The 22,685-nt window shown below is 47.9% G+C and overlaps 1 pseudogene; it reads left to right on the top strand.

The window, feature by feature from the left end:
* The first annotated feature begins 7,607 nt into the window (after window positions 1-7,607).
* LOC136153484 (heat shock transcription factor, X-linked member 3-like) lies at window positions 7,608-10,151 on the top strand (annotated as a pseudogene).
* Window positions 10,152-22,685: the final 12,534 nt, after the last annotated feature.

Raw genomic sequence — 22,685 nt, 5'->3', positions numbered from 1 at the left:
TGCCTTTCTTTGGGATTAGAATGAAAACTGACCTTTTCCAGTTCTGTGGCCATTGCTGAGTTTTCCAAATTTGCTGGGATATTGAGTGCAGCCCTTTCACAGCATCATCTTTTAGGAGTTGAAATAGCTCAACTGGAATTCCATCACTTCCACTAGCTTGGTTCATAGTGATGCTTTCTAAGGCCCACCTGCCTTCACATTCCAGGATGTCTGTTTCTGGGTGAGTGATCACACCATGGTGATTATCTGGGTTGTGAAGATCTTTTTTACACAGATCTTCTGTGTATTCTTGCCACCTCTTCTTAATATCTTCTGCTTCTGTTAGGTGCCTCCAATTTCTGTCCTTTATTGTGCCCATCTTAGCATGAAAAATTCCCTTGCTATCTCTAATTTTCTTGAAGAGATCTCTAGTCTTTCCCATTCTGTTGTATTCCTCTATTTATTTGCAATGATTGCTGAGGAAGGCTTTCTTATCTCTCCTTGCTATTCTTTGGAACTCTGCATTCAAATGGGAGTATCTTTCCTTTTCTCCTTGACTTTTTGCTTCTCTTCTTTTCACAGCTATTTGTAAGGCCTCCTCAGACAACCATTTTGCCCTTTTTCATTTCTGTTCCATGAGGATGGTCTTGATTTTTGTCTCCTGCACAACGTCACAAACTTCCATCCCTAGTTCATTAGGCACTCTGTCTATCAGATCTAGTACCTTAAATTTATTTCTCACTTCCATTGTATAGTCATAAGGGATTTGATTTAGGTCATACCTGAATGGTCTAGTGGTTTTCCCTACTTTCTTAATTTTAAATCTGAATCTGGCAATATGGAGGTCATGATCTGAGCCACCGTTAGCTTCCGGTCTTGTTTGTGCTGACTGTGTAGAGCTTCTCCACATTTGGCTGCAAAGAATATAATCAATCTGAGTTTGGTGTTGACCATCTGGTGATGTCCATGTGTAGAGTCTTCTCTTGTGTTGTTGGAAGAGGGTGTTTGCTATGACCAGTGAATTCCCTTGACAAAACTCTATTAGCCTTTGCCCTGCTTCATTCTGTACTCCAAGGCCAAATTTGCCTGTTACTCCAGGTGTTTCTTGACTTCCTACTTTTGCATTCCAGTCTGCTATAATGAAAAGGACAGTTTTTTGGGGTGTTAGTTTCTAAAAGGTCTTGTAGGTCTGCATAGAGCCGTTCAACTTCAGCTTCTTCAGTGTTATTGATTGGGGCATAGGCTTGGATTACCGTGACATTGAATGGTTTGCCTTGGAAACGAACATTTTTGAGATTGCATTTTGTCAATTTTGAGATTGCATCCAAGTACTGCATTTTGGACTGTCTTGTTGACCATGATGGCTACTCATTTCTTCTAAGGGATTCCTGCCCCAGTAGTAGACTTAATGGTCATCTGAGTTAAATTCACCCATTCCAGTGCATTTTAATTTGCTGATTCCTTCAATGTCGATGTTCACTCTTGCCATCTCCTTTTTGACCACTTCCAATTTGCCTTGATTCATGGAACTAACATTCCAGGTTCCTATGCAATATTGCTCTTTACAGCATCAGAACTTGCTTCTATCACCAGTCCCATCCACAACTGGGTATTGTTTTTGCTTTGGCTCCATCCCTTCGTTCTTTCTGGAGTTATTTCTCCACTGATCCCCAGTAGCATATTGGGCACTTACCGACCTAGGGAGTTCCTCTTTCAGTATCCTCTCATTTTGCCTTTTCATACTGTTCATGGGGTTCTCAAGGCAAGAATACTGAAGTGGTTTGCCATTCCCTTCGCCAGTGGACCACATTCTGTCAGGCCTCTCCACCATGACCCATCCATCTTGGATGGTCCCACAGGGCATGGCTTAGTTTCATTGAGTTAGACAAGACTGAGGTCCGTGTGATCAGATTGGCTAGTTTTCTCTGATTATGGTTTCAGTGTGTCTGCCCTTTGATGCCCTCTCGCAACACTTCCCGTCTTATTTGTGTTTCTCTTACCTTGGATGTGGGTCATCTCTTCACGGCTGCTCCAGCAAAGCGCAGCTGCTGCTCCTTACCTTGGTTGAGGGGTGTCTCCTCATGGTTGCCCCACCTGACCTTGAACGTGGAGTATCTCCTCTCGGCCCTCCTGCGCCCGCACAGCCGCCATTCCTTGGACGTGGCATAGCTCCTCTCAGCCACCACTATGCTATCTAGGTTGGTCATAACTTTCCTTGCAAGTAGTAAGCGTCTTTTAATTTCATGGCTGTAATTCACCATCTGCAGTGATTTTTGGAGCCCCCAAAAGTAAAGTCAGTCACTGTTTCACCATCTATTTGCCATGAAGTGATGGGACTGGATGCCATGACCTTAGTTTTCTGAATGTTGAGCTTTAAGCCAACTTTTCCACTCCCCTCTTTCACCTTCTAAAAGAGGCTCTTCAGTTCTTCTTCACTTTCTGCCATGAGGGTGGTGTCATCTGCGTATCTGAGGTTATTGATATTTCTCCCGGCAATCTTGATTCCAACCTGTGCTTCCTGCAGCCTAGCGTTTCTCATTATGTACTCTACATATTAGTTAAATAAGCAGGGTGACAATATACAGCCCTGACATACTCCTTTTCCTATTTTCAACCAGGCTGTTGTTCCATGTCCAGTTCTGCTGCTTCCTGACCTGCATAGAGGTTTCTCAAGAGGCAGGTCAGGGGGCCTGGTATTCGCATCTCTTTCAGAATTTTCCACAGTTTATTGTGATCCACACAGTCAAAGGCTTTGGCATAGTCAATAAAGCAGAAATAGATGTTTTTTTGGCACTCTCTTGCTTTTTAAATGATCCATTGGATGTTGGCAATTTGATCTCTGGTTCCTCTGCCTTTTCTAAAACCAGCTTGAACATCTGGAAGTTCACAGTTCACGTATTGGTGAAGCCTGGCTTGGAGAATTTTAAGAATTACTTTACTAGCATGTGAGATGGGCTCAATAAAGGACAGAAATGGTAGGAACCTAACAGAAGCAGAAGATATAAAGAAGAGGTGGCAAGAATACACAGAAGAACTATACAAAAAAAATCTTCATGACCTGGATAATCATGATGTTGTGATCACTCACCTAGAGCCAGACATCCTGGAATGTGAAGTCAAATGGGCCTTAGGAAGCATCACTATGAACAAAGCTAGTGGAGGTGATGGAATTCCAGTTAAGCTATTTCAACTCCTAAAAGATGATGTTGTGAAAGTGCTACACTCAATATTCCAGCAAATTTGGAAAACTCAGCAATGGCCACAGGACTGGAAAAGTTCAGTTTTCATTCCAATCCCAAGGAAAGGCAGTGCCAAAGAATGCTCAGAGAGTTCTACTGGACAGCATTTCAGAGGTGGGATATTCCATGGAGGGAGGACATTAATTTTATCCTATTTGAAGTGTGACCCAGAGAGTCAATGAATTCTTGCCATTTAACATGGATCACTTACAAGTTACCCAAATCTGGAGAAGGCTATTTTAGATAGACTTAATGTTTCATCATATCAAGTTCTTGATATGTTCTTGCTGACTCATTTGCAACATATATAAGGTCTTATTTGATCTCTGATAAACCTAGGTACAACAGTTGTGCTACATTTAGAAAACCCACAAACTTAACCTAGTTTCAATACCAGATATCAATTCAGTGCTGAATATTTCCCAGATCAACAGGTTTGACATTCATTTTGGTCAGTTTTCTAAATATTAAAAAGTATTAAATTTGTAAGTGCTGATAGTTTTGAATTAGTTGAGTCGTGTTTATTTGCAAGTTATCTCAGAAGGATTATTACCCAAAATGGCCCCATTCTGGAGAATGAACCTCAAGGTGCTGCATTCAGGAAACAAATTTGACTTCCCCATAGCCAGCACACTTACACGCAAGATAACTACAAACACACACACACAAAGAATAATTCCTGCAAGGCAAAAGCAAAAATATGAAGTTAAACAATTTCTTCAACTTTTTCAAACAAATATTCCTCTTATTAAAAACAAACAATGTGAAAATGGAAAGACAGGGAGTAATGACCACATGAGTCATGGCAATTTTCCCCACAAACACAAAGCCAAAAATAACAGTGGGAGAAAGTTAAATTTACTTAGTTAACTTCATGCTTTCTCCAGGAAATATTTTTATTTTCTCAGTGTCAGAATTCTGAAAAAAGTATTTCATCAAGCCAACTTTTTTCCAACTGCATATGCAGAAAAAAACAGTTTTGAAATTTCAGACACTTCATCTTAACCAATTTTTTCCCTCACCATAGTTTATAGAAGATAGTGGCCATGCAGTGCTAAAGAAAATCATCTTTCTCATACCCTAGGGTGACTACAGGATGGAACAGAGCTCTGATTAGCACAGAAGGTATTATCAAATACTGAACAAACAAATGTAATGCAAAACAAGCTTGAGTGACTTACCCTAGGTGATACCAAATGTGGACCATAGTTCTGGATGTGTCTCTGCTCCAAACAGCCTCCTGCGTTGGGGGGTGGAGAGCAGCTGGCTTCTGTCATGGAGAGTCCCTCCTAGTTATGCAGAGCCAAATAAACTTAGGCAGCTCTGGTAGAAACTTGGGAAGCAGCTGTCTCTGGTCAAGGTCAGTCTGCCATGGGCATAGATTTACTGCTGTGGTTGCCACAAATTGAGAAAGAAAGGGAGAGCCTCAGGAATCAAAGATTTGGACATGACTGAGCAACTTTCACTTCATGAGATTTTTATATATAGAAAATGTTGTCCTCAGCTAATAGCGGTTTTTCTTTTCTAATAATGAATATTTTTTATTTCTTTTTCTTACCATGAGACAAATGTTATTATCTGTCTTAGAAAGGCTTTCTGCTTAGCTCATTAGCTTCTGACTGCAATGTGACACACTCAGTCCTCCATGTCTTCTTTCTCATTGCAGTCTTGGCTCCTTAAGTCTCTAATTTTGTCTCTCTGCGCCTGTGAGACCACTGAAAGCTGCGTTGGTTTTCTGGTCCCCAGATATCGCCATCTACCTGGATGAAGCGTGGATTCTCATCCTCCTTCACTGTGCCCTAGAATTGGAAAATTTCTCCAGAGGAAAAGAAGCTGCAATATGTCAGTGTATCTTTCCATGTTTCTCCTTTCTCCAGCATGTTGGCTCCTTAAGTCCTGATCACTTCAGTAGTTCTCCAATGGCTTTAAACTTTTTTTTGTCATACTTTAAATAATTGTTTTTGCTATTTAGTAATCTGTTATTGTTGTTAAATATTGCATATATACAAAGGAAATATGTTCATGTATATTAACAGTCCAAGGAACAGTAGAAAATCCCATAAATCTATATCAGAGAAGAACAAGTCTGACTCCCTATTGAATCTCTTCCTTTAGCTCTAATCTCTGTGCTCTGTCACCTGTGCTTAGTCATGCTGGCTCTGCACCTTCATCTCTTCAATCAGTAAGAGAACATTGCCTATAGCCTAAAATATATAATAGATTTTTCTCAAGTCTCTGACTCCCAGGCTGTAACCTTAAAAGTCACAACACTTTTCATTCATCCAGAGATAAAAAGTTGCAGAACAGAAAGTAACATTTGTCTTATTGAAGGTTAACAGGAATTTCATGATGTGACCTACCTAGACACCTGCAAGAACAAGGAATTATCACATTTCTTCCAGGGTCTGTCTGGTACCAAGAGATCTGCAACAACCAGCCACACTCTCCCTTTTTACTATAAAAGAAGCCTGAATTCTAACTTGGGAAAAATGGCTCTTTGGGATATGAATGATCCATTTTTCTCATCTACTGACTTTCTGAATAAAGTCACTATTGCTTGCCCCAACACTTTGTCTCTCTATGTATTTGCCCTGTCATGTGCTTAGCCGTATGAGCTTGGTGTGTTTGCATGCATACTAAGTAGCTTCAGCTGTGTCCGACTTTTTGCAACGCTATGGATTCTGGTCCGCCAGGCTCCTCTGTCCGTGGGATTCTCCAGGCAAGGATACCGGAGTGGGTTGCCATGCCCTCCTCCAGGAGATCTTCTCAACCCAGGGATTCAACCCACGTCTCTTACATCTCCTGCATGGGCAGGTGAATTCTTCACCACCTGCGCCACCTGAAGAGCTTGGACCTGGTAACAAATCCTCCATGCAGATGAGCTTTAGGTACCCTTCTCATTTATAGTTATTCCTAGTCCACCCTCATGTCATTGTCCTACATTTTATATATTTTTAATTCCTTTAAAATGAGATGTAATTGACATATATCATCATGTAAGTTTAAGATGTACAATGTATTGACTTTATACATTTATATGTTGTAATGTGTTACAGCCTTAAGGTTAGCTAACACGTCTGTCAAATCACATAACTATCATTTATGTTTTTGTGGTGGGCATACATCATGTTTTAATGGGATTTTCCTGTTGTTCTCAGACAAATTTGTCTGCCGAAAACTACCCTGAAAACTGAAAAACATTTTTAATCACAATAAATGGCATTTGCTGAATTGTGATAATGCTCAATGAACCAGGCAAGCACTATATTATTTGATTTTCAGAGTAAGGGAAATGGTTATTTCCATTATTTCCCTTGTTTATACCAACGAGTAAATAGAAATCTATAAATTTTAACTTAACTGGGTAAGAACACAAAAGTGAGGAAGCTGGAATTCCCAGTCAGACCTTTTCCACTCCAATGCATGTGTTTGAAACACACACACACACACACACACACACACACACACACACACACACACTATATCTGTATCTATAGCTATATCTGTATCTATATCTGTATCTCTGAATTGTTCAGTGCAGGCATGTAGGCTGAAGGCTCAGGGAAAAGTTAATTTTACAGCTTGAGTCCAAAGGCAGTCTGGAGGCAGAATTTCTTCCTCTTTGAGGGACCTCAGTCTTTTTCTCTTAAAGCCTTCAACTGTATGGATGCAGCCAACATAGATTGTGGAGAATAATCTATTTAGAGTTCACTAATTTAAATGTCAATCACATCTAAAAAGAACTTCACAGCAACATCTAGAGACATGTTTAATCAAGCAACTGGGCAGTATAGCCTAGCCAAGTTGACACATAAAAACAGCTACCATGCTCCCTGACTATATTTTCTTTGTAAAGAGTTCAAACAATGGGAAGAATAGAGAAGAAAGAGTGTCACACTTTCAACTCTGTCCCCTTCCCTTCACAGAGATGAACACTGTCAAACTCTCAGTGAACACCCTTCCAATGTTATTCCTTTAACATTCATATATGTAAATATATACATATACAATGTGCTTTGCTTTATTCAAATGGGATAATTCTATAGGTATTGTTTGTGTCTGGTTTTCCCTCTTGAATGGTAAGTCACATATATTTATCCTTTTATTTACTTGGACAGACATTTATCCAATAATTATAATATTAAATGATACAATTGAGTAAAAACAAAAGTCCATATTTTACCCCCTTCCTGAACCTCACTTTCATCTTCAACAGTAAATACTGTCATCTTTTAAGAAAGCTGACCACTTAATTACCTGCCTGGCCTGTGACCCAGATTCTAGAATCTCCAGAGAGTATTTATTGGGCACCCCAACCCTGGTCTGAGGCCCTTCTGCCCTGAGCATTCACTGCTGGGGTAGAGAATGCTCTTGAGATTGACTGGCTCCATGACTAGCCAGAGTTCCCATGAGGCACGTGCAGCCCCACTGCCCCCATCAACTGATGGGGAGCCCTCAGCAGGGGACCCCCGTGATTCCTCCTCGGGTCCAAATGTGGATTCAGGGGAGGCTTTGCAGAAGCAGGGTGACCAACCTGAGAGCCCAGATCCAGGCCTCTGTGACAAACCACCTCCAGAGGGTCCAAACCCAGAAATGCCCAATGAGGAAGAGAACAACACCATCCTCAGACTCTCCTTCCCCAGGAAGCTCTGAGTGATCGTGGAGGATGTGGCCTTCACCTCTGTGCACTGGAATGACGAGGGAGACACAGTGTCATCAAGGCAGATTTCTTCCAGACAGAGGCAGATCTCCCCCAGTACAGATGTGTGGACAAGATCTTCGAGACAGACAGTGTCAAGAGTTTCATCTGTGAACTGAAGCTGTACGGGTTCAATAAAATCCACCCTTCAGGTCACTATACAGGGAAGAAGAGGATGATGCTAACATAGAAAGCCCTTGCGGGGAGACTAGACTAGATGTGCCAAATGCTGGACGGGTTTCATTTCCCGGGATAACATTTTTCTCATGAGAGAGTAGTTAAGGAAAGAGGAGAAAGCAGTCTGTCATGTTCCACCACCCCCTTAGACAGGACCCACAGGGGTGACTCCAGACCCTGAGGGGCCACTTGATGTCAGGGAGCACCAGTAACACCTCAAGAGAGGCCAGCCCAGGGGGAGCTCTAGGGATCAATATGCTAGGGCCTCACAACCTGCCAAGAATGAAGAGACCTTGTCTCCATACTTAGGCACGGCCGGGATGGTGGTGGGAAGGCAGGTGGTGAGGAACAGCTCTTCTCTCTCACGGTGGCTAAAGTGATTCATGTCCTTTCAGATCTATCACAATTCCAATTTTCAGAGAGACAAGCCTCTCCTCCTGCAGAACATCTGGAGGAAAGGCAACCCCATAACAACTGCTCAGCCTGCCACCAGCACAGCAACCATTCCAAAGAGAAAGAAGCAAGTGGTGGAAACCAGACATTCTCCTTGACTCCACCACAACCAGTGCACCCAAGAAGTGGGCAGGAAAGTCCAGAAGGGAATTCCAACTGCTTGCAGAACCCCCAGCCGGTGTTCACTTGTGTTCTCTGGCCTTTGCACTATGGGCAGTGTAGACAGGCAGGGTGGAGGAAACCATCTCCCCAGTGAGCACGGTAGCCTCAGTGGGAGGGCATGTCCAGCAATGCAATATCTATACCCCTGGCTACTGCTGTGCCGGGGTCCAGCCCCAGCAGGATCCAGGGGAACCCTTAGGATGAACGGCATCGGCAAATGAGAGAGAGAGTGAGACAAAGCTCGGGGCTAAGTCTGAAGTTTATTTTTGCATGGCTCCTTTATACCCTTAACAACATCTTTGGGGGAAGTGCATATTGCTTACACACAGGTCATCTCAAAACACTACAGCAACTTGACCTTCAAAAGAAACTGGATGTCACCCACATACTTTTTCATTCACAAGTCTTTCTTATCATTTGGTCTTCAGGCCTGCTAACATTTTATGGCTTGCACCTGGTGTGACTTAAGCAACTTCAGCAGCCGACCCTGTTTTTCTTATAACTAATCTATTTTCTTTCTAATAAGCTCATCTCTATGGGAACTAGACAGGATTACATTTTTACAGAACAGGAATGTGAAGGACTGCAGAAACAGCAGATATGGCACAAAGCAGGCTCTTAGTCTAAAAGTTAACTACCTGCAAGAAGTCGCCAGCTAATCTCCATCTAAAGTATTTTCTATTAGGCACATTTGTGGCTATCATATTTGTGGAGCTTTTCTCACCCCGTGAAGGGGCCTATGCTTAATAGTTTCTTTTGTTAGCGTACTGTGTTTAGGATGTTTAGAACAATCAAGAGCATTTTTTGCAATGAGAGCACATATTTATCACACAAGCCAGAATGCCAGCAAAAGGGTTCGAATTTAAGCATTTCCTTCATCCCTGGCCCCTTCATAGGGTACCAGCATCCAGGAGATTTATTAATTAGGGTTTTAAGTTGGTCCTCATTCAGTGAAAGAGGAGCAGGAGAGCTCTCAGCAGGCAACACAAGAATCCGCAGCAGGGTAAACAAGAACAGCAGCACAACAGCAGAAAAGGGAGGAGGATACAGGGTGGGGTAGAGGCCGAAACCAACCTGGAGGGTCCCTTATCCTAGATGGCCTTGCCTGTCAGGTTTTTTCCTCGTGACCCCATCATGGATGGGGTCCCGGACGGCCTTGCCTGCCCGGTATTTTCTTCATGACCTCGTCACGGGCGGTACCTCCCGTAACGGCTCCCAGCACTGCTGGAAGGAACAGCTCAAGGGAACTGCCTGGGAACCCCCTGGAGTACCCAGATTATGATTCAGTGACGGATGTGTACAAGACCTGTTACTCCATCCTGATGGCGACCCTTTCAGTCATGGCCCCAGATGATGCCCCTGAGTCAGAGGAGGAGCAGGGTGAGATCTCAGATTACAAGTGTGCCCTCTGCGAGCATTTCAAGGACAAGCCCAATCCCTGAACTGCCAGATCCCTAGGGACTGTGAAAAGCACTCTCTTGTAACCAAAAATCTATTTCTGGCTCTAATAAAGTAAAGCAAAACTCCACAGGATTAAATAAAGAATCAAACGAGAACTGCGACTCTGTTCTTTCTCTATGTCCATGCTATTCACATGGCACTGGGTGAGCCAGATGAGGCTGGAAGCCCACGCCCTAGGCAACCTTCGGTCCAGTCCCCATGGTCCCTTTTCATTTGAAGCAGCAGCATTTCACATGGTTGGCCAAGGGTCTGACACATGAGCCAAGTGTTGAGGCGAGCCCGGGATGGACAGGTCCCTGGGCCTTGCCTGCTGCTCAGCAGACAGCCCAATCGGGTTCCTAACCTTGGGTTTTTCATCTTCCGTGATTCATCCACCCTGAAGCAGAAGGGGCTCCTCAAGGGTCCCCTAACAATGCCACAAGTTTTTGATCAGCAGCTGAGTGTCTCCAGCTCCCAAACCAGGGTCCTCCCCAAGAGCCTGACTGGAAAGAAGGGTCACCCCACCCACCAAGGGCCTTGAAATCCCATGACCCCAAACCCAAAGACAAGTACATGGTTCTACAAGGTGAACAACATCCTTTGTCTCTCTGCCCTCACAGCTGTATTTAGGAGTCTGTTGTTGGATGTGTAGCATCCTGCCAGGCACTGCATCCTACATACATGCCTTGTGAACCAAGGGACACTTTACAGTAGGACAAGGGTCACGTGTAAGGACACACCACGGCCTGTTTCTGGGCCTGGTGGGCCTCTCTGCCTGCCGATGCTTTGTCCAGCCCCCAGCCTTCCCCATCACCCCCTGGAGACTGTTCCAACATCGGGGAGTTTGGACCAGAGCAGAGAGGGAAAAACACTAACTGGTTTCCTAACAATACATTTCTCTCAGCCACCCAGACCCAGCAGGGCCAAAACGACTGGCAACACCATCTTTTCATAAAGGACAAAGTCCCAGAGACTCTCACTGAGTCCAGAGCAGCACCGCATGAGGGGAGTCCGGCCCCTGGCCCCACACCAAGTGGGCGGGGCCCATTCAGACTGAACCAGATGGGCACGTCCAGGGCACAGCGGTGACTGGATGGTGTCACCAAGAGCTGGTTTCTCAGTCACTTTCCTCTCGAGAGCCTAGTTTGGACAGGCCTCCTGCCCAAAGGGGAATCATGTATTCAGGGATGTCCACCTGTAAGATGTCCTTCCCACCCCTTTCCGGGACAGGATTTAGCAGCCAGCGGTGATTGGTGAGAACAGTCAGGTACTTCTGTTCCACGTCCGGTAACAGGGCCTGATCTCCAGCTCCTCCACCTGGTTGTGTTCTAAGTTTTCTGGGCACAGCAAAGTGTCCCCAATGTCCATGAGACCTGTGTGCAAAGACAGGACACAGAAGGAGAACAAAGTGATTAAAAGTCACACCTGCGATGAACACTGGGGTGCACGTGTCTCTTTCTGATCTGGTTTGCTTGGTGTGTATGCCCAGAAGTGGGCACTGTTTATAATAGCCAGGGCATGGAAGCAACCTAGATGCCCATCAGCAGATGAATGGATAAGGAAGCTGTGGTACATATACACCATGGAATATTACTCAGCCATTAAAAAGAATTCATTTGAATCAGTTCTAATGAGATCGATGAAATTGGAGCCCATTATACAGAGTGAAGTAAACCAGAAAGATAAAGACCAATACAGTATACTAACGCATATATATGAAATTTAGAAAGATGGCAATGATAGCTCTATATGCAAAACAGAAAAAGAGACACAGAAGTACAGAACAGACTTTTGGACTCTGTGGGAGAAGGCAAGGGTTGGATGTTTAGAGAGAACAGCATCAAAACATGTATATTATCAAGGGTGAAACAGATCACCAGCCCAGGTTGGATGCATGAGAGAAGCGCTCGGGGCTGGTGCACTGGAAAGACCCAGAGGGATCGGGTGGAGAGGGAGGTGGGAGGGCGGATTGGGATGGGGAATACATGTAAATCCATGGCTGATTCATGTCAATGTATGGCAAAAACCACTACAATATTGTAAAGTAATTAGACTCCAACTAATAAAAATAAATGGGAAAAAAAATAAAATAAAAAAATAAATAAAAGTCACACCTGCTAGAGACTAAGACTTATCACGGCGGGGAACTGTGGTGAACTGAATTCTCTGGCTGAGTATTTAAGACAGGCTCATCTCAGCAAAGGGAATTTGGGGTGAGGTCTGGTGTGCCAGGAACCCACCAGCCCACAGGCAGCTCTCAGTCTACCCACTGCAGGACACAGGGACAGAGCATGAGGGTCCCACCGGGGAGCCTGCAGGCATCAGGTCCCCAAGTGATTCACCAGCAGACAGGTGTTGCTGTGGGGCCTCACCCCTGGGGAGTCAGGGGACTTACTTAGGCCCGGCTACAAGCAGTCGGGGTATGGAACCCAGGCTGGGCGCATTCCTGCCTCTCATGGTCTCTGCTGGGCACACACACACACGTGAGTACACAAACACCCACATGTTCACACAGAGACGAGTGCCACGTGCAGAGGTGGATGTGCCTCTGCCTCATAGCACAAAAGGGGATGGAGGCCCCGAGTGGTGGTCAGGCATCCCGGGCCACTGTCTCCCAGCCCAGGGACACTCACTGTCCCTCTGAAGAACCCTCAGCTCCCCCCCTCCTCCCACCAACTGGTTCAACAGAAAACAAATGAACATAACCAGGATGAGATCCAGGGCAGTACTGGGTGCCATGTGGGCAACGCAGGGCAGGGCATCACTTGCCCATGATCATTCCATGGCCGAAATGTTAGTGACCCACAGCAAGGCCTGGATCTGGGCAGAGCTCATCCCCAGCCTCTGCTGTATCAACTCCTGCCCGGCTGCATCCTCCCAGTCCTGGTGCACAATGTGGACAGCTAGGGTACAGTGCTGGGTCCACACAGCATGGGCCACCACTGCATCTCCATGGTCTTGACACAATTTAAGATGAAACCCGTGTAAGGCTGTCGGTCAGAAAGACAGCTGAACCTCATCTCCCAGGGCTCCCAGGGCCTCATGTGGCTGCAGAAACACAGAACCACAAAGGTCAGGAGCCTGACACAGAGCTGTCCAAGCTCACAGCCCTGGGACAGACCTCAGCCCAATATGTTTGAGCATCCTGCAAGTCGCTGACACAGAGTGGGTGTGTCACACAGGACTGGCTCCTTCTGTCCATCTCCATGCCGTCTGCTTGCAGATAAAGGAAAGGTCTTCACAGAGCTGATGGATGTCAAGTGAGCTCATTAGGATTGACCCTCCTCTAACAGGATGGCTGGCCTCATACGAAGGACACATTTAGAGACAGGCACATAGGAGAATTGGGGTGAAAAGGAAGGCAGAGCTCTCTGAGTCGAGACAAGCCCACCATGGCCAGCAATGCCCTGGAAGTGAGGGAGTAGGGATGGAAAAGACTCTCCACACAGCCCTCAGGAGAGTCAGCATCAGCTGACACCTCAACCTCAGCTTCCGGTCTCCTGAACCAATATGGTTTGTAGTTTGAGCCACCCTGCCAGTGTGGCCCTGACAGAAAAGCCGTTCTCCAAAGACAACATAGACGGCAAACAGGCACTTGAAAAGATGTTCAACATTCCTAATTATTAGACAAATTCAAATCAAAATTCCAATGAAGTATCACTTTACCCTGGCCAGAATGGTCATCATCAATAAAACCTATGAAGAATAAGTGCTGAAGAGGGTGGATAGCAAATGGAACCTTGGTACACTGTTGGTGGAAATGTAAAATGGTACAGTCAATATGAAGAACAGTATGGAGGATCATTCAACAACTACAAACACAACTATCATATGATCCAGCAATCCCACTCCTGAATATATACCTGGAAAAGACAAAACTCTAATATGAAAAGATACATGCACCCCAGTGTTCATTGCAACACTATCTACAACAGACAAAATATGGAAGCAACCTAAATGTCCTTCAATGGATGATTGGATAAAGAAGATGTGGTACACACACACACACACACACACACACACACACACACACACTACTCAGAAATGAAAAATAATGAAGTAAAACCATCTGTGGCTATATGGATGGACCTAGAGATTATTATATTAAGCAAAATAAGTCAGTTAGAGAAAGACAAATATTCTATGGTATCTAAAAAGATGATAAAAATGAAATTATTTACAGAGAAGATACAGACTCAGAGAACAACTTATGGTTACCAAAGGGGAAAAGCAGGGGAAGGGATAAATTAAGAGTTTGGGATTAACAGATACACACTACCATGTATAAAATAGTACTACTGTGGTGCTGGAGAAGACTCTTGAGAGTCTGTTGGACAGCAAGGAGACCAAGTCAGTCAAGCCTAAAGGAAGTGAACCCTGAATATCCATTGGAAGGACTGATGCTAAAGCTGAAGCTCCAATACTTTGGTCACCTGATGGGAAGAGCTGACTCACCTGGCCTCCGTCCTCTCCCCACCTGAGTCCCTGCTCCTCACACCAGGTCCCCAGTCTCTCACAGACCCGGATGTCAGGAAGTCAGCACAGGTGTTGTGTGCTCTTCTCACCCCAGGAGCTCCTAGGGTTGACACAGGGGAGGGGATCTGTGGGGTTCTGTCAGTCTTCCCTCGGGGTCCTGTCAGTCGCCCTCAGGGACCTCACCTTTACTCTGGGTAGGACTTCAGATTCTCTCCCCTCCCCTACTAAGGCCCCAGCCCTTACACCATGACCCCAGTCTCTCTGAGACCCAGATGTCAGGAAGTCAGCCCCCTATACCAGGACCCAGTCTCTCTGACACCTGGATGTCAGGCAATGCAGCATGTGTCCGTTTGCCCTATGTCCTCCCAGAGCCCAATCTGCTCTGAGATCCAGGGTCCCCCCAGTCCTCCCTCAGTGTCTTCGCCCTGACTCTCAAAAGAACTAAGATCTTCCCCTCTGTCCATCTGAGGCCCTGCCCCTTCTAACAGTTGTCTATTGTCTCTGGGACACAGATGTGGAAGTCAGAATAGGCTGCCAAGTGCTCACCCCACCACCAGGGTCACCCAGGGCTGACAGAAGGGGCACAGATTAGTGGGGTTACCTTACATCATCCCTCAGGGACCTCATCATTAACCCTGGCAGACCTGGGGATGCCTTTTGTATTGACCAGAGGCAGGACCCTCACATCAAGGCTCAGGGAGCACAGAGGGTGGATGAGCACATGCTGCATTTCCTGACATCGTGGGTCTCAGAGAACCTGGGGACCCGGGTTAGTGGGCCTGGCCTCAGGTGAGCAGAGGGAAGAAGCCCAGCTCCTCCAAGTTTCTACTTGAGGTCCCTGAGGGAGGACTGAGGGGACCCTGGACCACAATCAGAGGAGAACTCAGAGAAGCCTGTAGCTGCTGTTGGTCCTTGGCAGCCCTGGGGTAAGATGAGCCCAACATGCCTGGTCTCACTTCCTGACATGGTGTCTCAGACTGGGGACCTTGCATATGGGTGGGGCCTCAGATGGGCCGATTCCCAGGTGCTGCAGGTGTCAGGTTGAGTACCCTGACAAGGGACTAGAGGACCCTGGACACCAATCAGAGGAGACCTCAGAGAAGCTTTTCTCTGTTGTCAGTCCAGGGAGACCATGGGGGTAGGATGAGGGCAACAGGCAGGTGCTGACTTCCTGACATTCGGGTCTTGGAGAGACTGGGGCCCTGGTATAAGGGGCAGGGCTTCAGGTGGGAAAAGCCGAGAATCCCATGTTCTGCCCAGAGGCAAGGTTAGGTGTCTGAAGGAGGACTGAGGGGGCCCTGTGTGAGGACTGACGGAACCCCACAGATTCCCGTCTCTGTAGTCGTACCTGGGAGACCTTGGGGGTGACAAGAGCACACTAGGCCTGTCTGCCTTCCTCACATGTGGGTCTCAGAGAGACTGGGTACCTCGTGAAGGAAGCTGGGTCTCAAAATGGTGGACAGTACAATTCCTGGTCCTGCCTAGAGTCCAGGCTCCATGCAAGAAAGGACTGAAGCAGTCAGACCCCAGATTGGAGGCAGCGATCCTGACCGTTGTGGGAACTCTTGGAGGCTATGAACGGGGTGAGCAGGGTGAGGCGTTTATTGATTGCTGGCTTAGGGACCTTGAAAGGTGAGGTTTTCTGGGCAGAGTGCAGAGGCTATAGGTCGGCACAAGCTGGACTCCCCAACCCCGACGGAGGACTGAGCAGACTCCTGCCACTGTGGTCAGTTCTGGGAGGCCAGGCAAGACATGAGGAGGAGCTGAGGATCGAGCATCTCACCAGCCTAAAACCTGCGAGAGGCCCTGGGTGAGTACATCTGCATGTGGTGCCCCTCAGCCCTTTCTGTTCAGACTTGGGCCTTTTTGGACTTTCACTGCAGGCCCCCAAAGGTGAGGGACCAGGCCAGCCAGAGGAAAGGTGAACACTACAAGGGAACCCCGATGTGACCTGCCACCACACAATGGGGGGACCTCACAGAGTCCACCCCTCTTACTATCTCAGAAGGCCCATGGCTGTGCCACAGGATACCATCGAGGTGTCCCCTCCATTTCTCCCACAGGAGCTCCAGGAACCAGCAGGGGAAAGCAGAGGTCTGAGGCCCATATCCTGAGGTCAGAGAGCAGAGAAGGTCCAGGTAGTGCCTGGAGTCAAGGTGAGGATGGTGCCCTGAGTGTGCACCAGGGGCTCCCCATCCCAGAACAGAGGGGACCATGCAAGGCCCTAATCCCTGCACCTTGTAAGTGCCAGAAAACTCGGGCTATGCTGTCTGCATCCTGGGGAGTCACTTCACTTCATCCTTCAGGTAGCCAGGGGATCCTCCCCTGTGAGATCTGAGTGAACTCCTCAAGGGGAGACCAGTAAGTGGCCTGAGTCAGACTGCCCAGCATGCGGTTCTCAGTCGAGGCCGGTCCCGCCACTTCCTCCCCCAATCCCCTTGGTCCTCATCTGTCCCCCTGCCTCACTATTGTTTGTTCTTTGATTCCAGTCGTGCTTGTTGCTGAGATGAGTGAGCGGAGCAAGCCCAAGGAAGGCCTTCAGGGCCCAGGCAATGCCCAGGGCCTGGTGGAAGTGCAGCACTTGGGGGCTGAGGCAGGGGAGGCTGCATCCCCATTGGCCTACTCCCCCACAGAGTCCTCGTCGGCCACTGGAGAGGCCTTGCCTCAGGAAACTCTGAATGAGATGGTGGCTAACCTGATGAAGTTCCTGCTCCTCAAGTATCAGGCCAAGGAGCTGACCTCACAGGCGGAAATGCTGAAGGTCTTCAGGGATAACCAGGAGCACTTCCCGGTGGGCTTCAGCCAAGCCTCGTAGTGCCTCCAGCTGATCTGTGGCATGGAGGTGAAGGAGACGGGCTCCAGGGAGCACATCTACGTCATGGTCCCGACTGCCATTCAGTGCTGAGTGTTGGGCAGAGCCTGCCTAAGGCTGGCCTCCTGATGCTGGTCCTTGATCCAATCATGCATAATGGAAACTGTGCCCCTAAGGAGGAGGTCTGGGGAGCACTCAGCAGGATGGGGGTGTGTGTCGGGAGTGAGCACTGCGTCTTTAGGTAGCTCAGGGAGCTGCTGACCCACGTGCAGGTACAGGAGGGGTCCCTGACAGCCACCCTGCCTGCTACAAGTTCCTGTAGGGTCTCTGGGCCTCTGCAGAGACTAGCAAGTGGCAAGTCTTGTGTTTCTGCTCACAGTCAAGTGAAGGAGTTTGAGGTCCTTCACATTGCAGTCTGCAGAGGCTGTGAGGGAGGAGGATGAGGTGGCCTGAACAAGAGCAGCAGCCAGGCTGATCCTTCCCTCTGTGATTAAAGAGGGAGCGGTCAGCCTTCTCAGAAGTGAGGGCCCTGGCCAGTTGGAGAAACTGGTGTGTCACATTTTTGGGTTCCTGTTGTCTTCGATGACATGGAGGTTCATCTCTCTTTTCCTTAGAAAATTTTCAAACTGTGATTGTTTTTATAGAAGGCGAAATAAACTTCAGTGTCTTAGTTTTGTGAATGATGTTGATCACAATGTGTTTGTGCTTACCCAGTTCAAGAACAAGAGTTCTGCTGTTTTGTAAAAGAGATTGGGAACACTTCCACTGTGCTTTGTGGTCCTGAACAGGACACAATGAAAGTGGAATTAGAACTGTTTTGGAAAAGTGAGCTTACTTAGCAGTAATATTGATGGGGGAAGAAATAGATGATAAAAGCAATTGTAGTGAATCCATGCTTTTGCCCTTCTTGTGTGCCATTCTCAAAAACTAAATTATCTCTGTTTATTTGGATTTGCCTGGGTTATTTAAGGAAGTAGCATACAATTAATCTGAGCTCCCTGCTGACTGGCACATTTATTCTGAAGACCTTTATGGAGCCTCTTCCCTATGAAAGGCCATGTTAGCAGTGGGGACAGCAGGAGAAGCAGGACACCCCCACACCTCAAGTGATGATATAGGAGTCACACTCACACGAGGAAGGTGGAGAGACATCACCTAGGCCCACTGAACAAGGCTACACAGGGCAGGGTGGTGGGGCTCCAGGAGGAGCACTCAAGGGTCATTGCCTGAGCCAAGGCTGTTTGGGGCTTTGGGAAGCTGGGTTGCTTCTGTGGGAGGCTGGGTGGTGACATCCCTCCGACCTGCAGACAGTGTCTTGGGGGTGACGGGAAAGTCTGAAATGGATCATTGCTGTGATGTGTCCTTTTGCAACTTGGATAAGAGAGATATCTTTCTGGGTCAGGACAGAAGGGGCTGTAATTCTTGTCACTTTGCTCTTGGCCACAGGGGCAAAGGAGGGATTTTCTACCCAATATCTGCCAGGAATCCTTCAGAACTTTGGTTGCAACCCCTTGAAATGTTTCCCAAGAAATCCATGGAACTACTCTCTTTCCTGGTCCTGGGGATCCAGAACCCAAGGTGTTAATTAGCTTTAAATTATCTTGATTGTAGTTGGCCATTTTAAACAAGGATTCGACCTTTGTTGGAGCTGCAATGAAGGAAGGTAATGTTTGGATGGAAGATCAGCTGGGACAGAGGCAAGGAGTGCTTCTTGCTTCTGTTACTTGTAGCAGCTTGTGTCCTGCTGGAACACTCCTCCACATCCAAATGTCACAGTTCCTCTAACTGGAACTGGGGCTTGCCAGGTAGGTCAAAAGATGAAGAATCTGCATTGTGGGAGACCTGGAATCAATCCCTGGGTCAAGAGATCGCCTGGAGAAGGTCATGGCAACCCACTCCAGTATTCTTAACTCGAGAATTCCATGGACAGAGGAGACTGGCGAGCTACGGTCCATGGAGTCTCAAAGAGTCGAACAAGACTGAGTAACTAACACTATGGTCCACAACTGTCTAGGTAGAAAAGCTTCTTAGTACATTTATGAAGCATCTTACTTGGCATATTAGCTCTTCCACATGCTATTGAGGTGCAAATTCTCTGACTCGCCCTGGACAACAATGCAGGCAACCCACTCCAGTGGACAGTGGAAGAGTGTCTGGGGGAAACAGTGTGAGAAATTCCTGCCCCGCCATCACAGGGCCAACAGTCGCCAGGCCTTGTGAGCTCTGTGTCATCCCTCAGGCGCATCCTGCAGCCCAATACATGGGGCTCCTCACACCAGCTCGCCTCCCAGATGAAGAACTGAGGCCACGGGGCTTGGGCATCTTCCCAAGACCACGTGCTAGTGAGGGCTGAGGTGGGCTCAGAGTCCTGGTCTCAATTCCTCTAGAGACCCTGCCCTTCCTGCCCACCCCATGCCATGGCCCGACCTTCCTACTTCTCACACCTTCCTCTTCTCAGTGCTACACGATACCTCTGAGGTGACAAAATGCAGGCCTGTGAAAGGAAGGGGACAAGGAGAATCAGAAGCACTGTGGGGCTGCTCTGTGCTTTGCTAAGAACTGGCTCTGCCGGGGGCCAGTGTCTCTGTCCAGTGCCAGCGCCTTCTGTGTGAGGGCGGTGCCCTGTACATGCTGCTGCCATGGGCCTCCTGCCCAATGGAACCTGCCAGGCTGACCAGCTCCTCACTGAGCAGGAGGGAGGGAGAGCCTGACTGTATGGTCCCAGTGCCCACTGGGATAAGACCCTACAGGAGCCTCATCTGATATGGGAGGGAAGGTAACACGGGTGGATGGACCCCCAAGGCTCCAGGGCTCCCAAGCTGCAACAAGGGAGGGGAGCAGCTGGAGGGCCTCTGGGCTGGGGACACCAAGGTGGGTACTCCAAGCACAGGGGCATGAGAACGAGGCTGAGAAAGGCAGGCCTTGGACATCATGATGGCTTGTGTGTGTCCTGAGCCACAGCTGACAAAGACCCCTCAGCTCCCTGGCCCCATCCTGCCCATGCTCTGCAGTTCCCCCATCTCAGTCCGATGCTGCTGAGGGCACATCCATGCTAACAAATCTGTCCTCGGTCCTGGGGTGCCCTGGACCTCAGACGGCCCTGCCAGGTGTCTTCCCCATGCCTTATGGAAGCCACCTTCCTCCCAACCCTCCCCACTGCCTCCACTCTCAGCAGATGCCCCATCCCCTGCCCAGGGCCTAGAGAAAGAACAAAGGAGAGGAGGAACTATTGGGACAGGCATGCTCTGTGTCCTTGCCAGGGCCTGGGATGGCACCACGCAGGGATCAGAGAATTCAAACCTCACATAATCTGCTAGGTTACTGTCACCTCGTTCCATGGCTGAGCAGATGCTGAGAGATAGAGAGATAGCACATGACAGCACGGGACCTGACCACACACAGCTCCATCCTCACTTCTTTCCTTGTACCTGGAGGAGGGGTCCCTGTTCATTGGAGCAGAGTGATCGCAGAGCAGCACAGGCAGTTCAGGTGGAGGGCCTGGACCTCAGCAGGGTCTCAGCACCTCGCAGGGAGCCTCCGTTTCCATGTGGCGGTCAGGATGGGAAAACGGTCCCTGAGGAACCCAGCCCAGAGACTCCCGGGCCTTTCCTTCCCCAAGCACAGCAGAGCCACTGTTCTCATAGGCTCACGAGGCCCCACGTGATCTGGCTCCTACCCTGGCGCCCTGCTCTCCTCGCCCCTGGATTCACACCTGGTAGCCATGAAGGCCATCCTTCCATCCTTGGAACACTCCAGTCTGTTCCTACCTCAGAGCCTTTGTAGGGTGTGAGGAATCATATCGTGTCCCCTCAGAGTCAGGTGCTGGAGTGTCAGTCCCAACTGCCTCGTCATGACCTTACAAAGAATAGGTCTTCACAGCGCTGATTGGGGTCAAGTGAGCTCATTAGGATGGACCGTCCTCTAACAGGACGGCTGTCCCCATACAAAGGACACATTTAGATACAGACAGGCACACGGGAGAGCTCTAGGAAGGTGGAGCTCTCCAAGCCCAGACACGCCCACAGTGGCCAACAATGCCCCAGAAGGGAAGGGGGAGAGATGGGACAGACTCTCCCCACAGCCCACAGAAGAGCCAACATCAGTGACCCTTTGACCTCAGATGCTGGCCTCCTGAACCAACACGGAATGTAGTTGAGCCACCCAGCCTGTGGGACCCCGAAACGACTGTCAGCATTTGGAGACAGAGGGTCAGCCCAGTCCAGACATCATTCCGCAGGGGCAAGGGGGGAATGGGGGGATGACTTCCACACTCCGAGTACCTCGGGCTCACTCCTCCACATCTGCACAACTTCATGTGTCTGTTTTCACACTTAAACTTATCCTGATTTAGTCTACCCTTAGCCAGGTTCCCAATCTGCCAATGGTCACTGTATAGCCACCCAATACAACAGAAAGAGTGATGGAGACAGCAGAATGGACACAGAGTTGCCCTGAAACAACTGTGGCTAAACCACCTTTCATAGATTTTACAAACTAAATGACTGGCATATACCATAATGCTAGGGCCCCTTCTAGGCCTTGAAATGCCAATGACTCTGAAGCTTAATCTTAAGCTTCATTAGCTTCACTGTTCATCTCTGTCTGGTCCAGACACTTACAGAGGGAAATGAAACACTGAGAAAAGGCTTGGGACTCAGATAACAAGGCAGAAGGCAGGGAGGTACCTAACCAGAAGCAAGGATAAAGCAATCAGAATGGATTCCAAATAACCAGAATACGAAATTACCTGGGAGTGTGGGACTTCTCTGGTGGTCAGGTGGTTAAGACTCCTCACTTCCACTGAAGGGGACGTTGGTTCGATCCCTGGTTAGGGAACTAAGATTCCACATGCCTCACAGAAAGGCCAAAAGAAATAAGTACAAATTTAAAAAGCATCTACATTTACTGAGGGCTCATAAAGTAAAATAAAATTTAAAAAAAGTAAAAAGTACCTGGAAGTGAGTGACTAGCATGTGACCTAAGGAATGGAACAACAGCCTGAGCTGGAACACCACACAAGGACCCAAACTACACAGCTGTCTTTCCTCCATGGCTGAGGTGAGAAACTTGACGTGATGTTGGGTAGACACTGAGTGGTAGGAAGAGGAAGCAGTTCAGGGGAGGTGGGCTTCTTGAACCAGCATCAGAGAAGAACCTTGCTGGACCAGCACAGATTCAAGTCAAGTAACACAGAAACCAAAAAGACGGCTGACACAGACAACCCTCTGAGTCTGTCAAGACTGAATTC

The sequence above is a fragment of the Muntiacus reevesi genome, chromosome X (assembly GCF_963930625.1).
Source record: "Muntiacus reevesi chromosome X, mMunRee1.1, whole genome shotgun sequence".
Classification (NCBI taxonomy): Eukaryota; Metazoa; Chordata; class Mammalia; order Artiodactyla; family Cervidae; genus Muntiacus; species Muntiacus reevesi.
The sequence above is the reverse complement of the archived record's forward strand: the minus strand, read 5'-3'. Positions and strand labels throughout refer to the sequence as shown.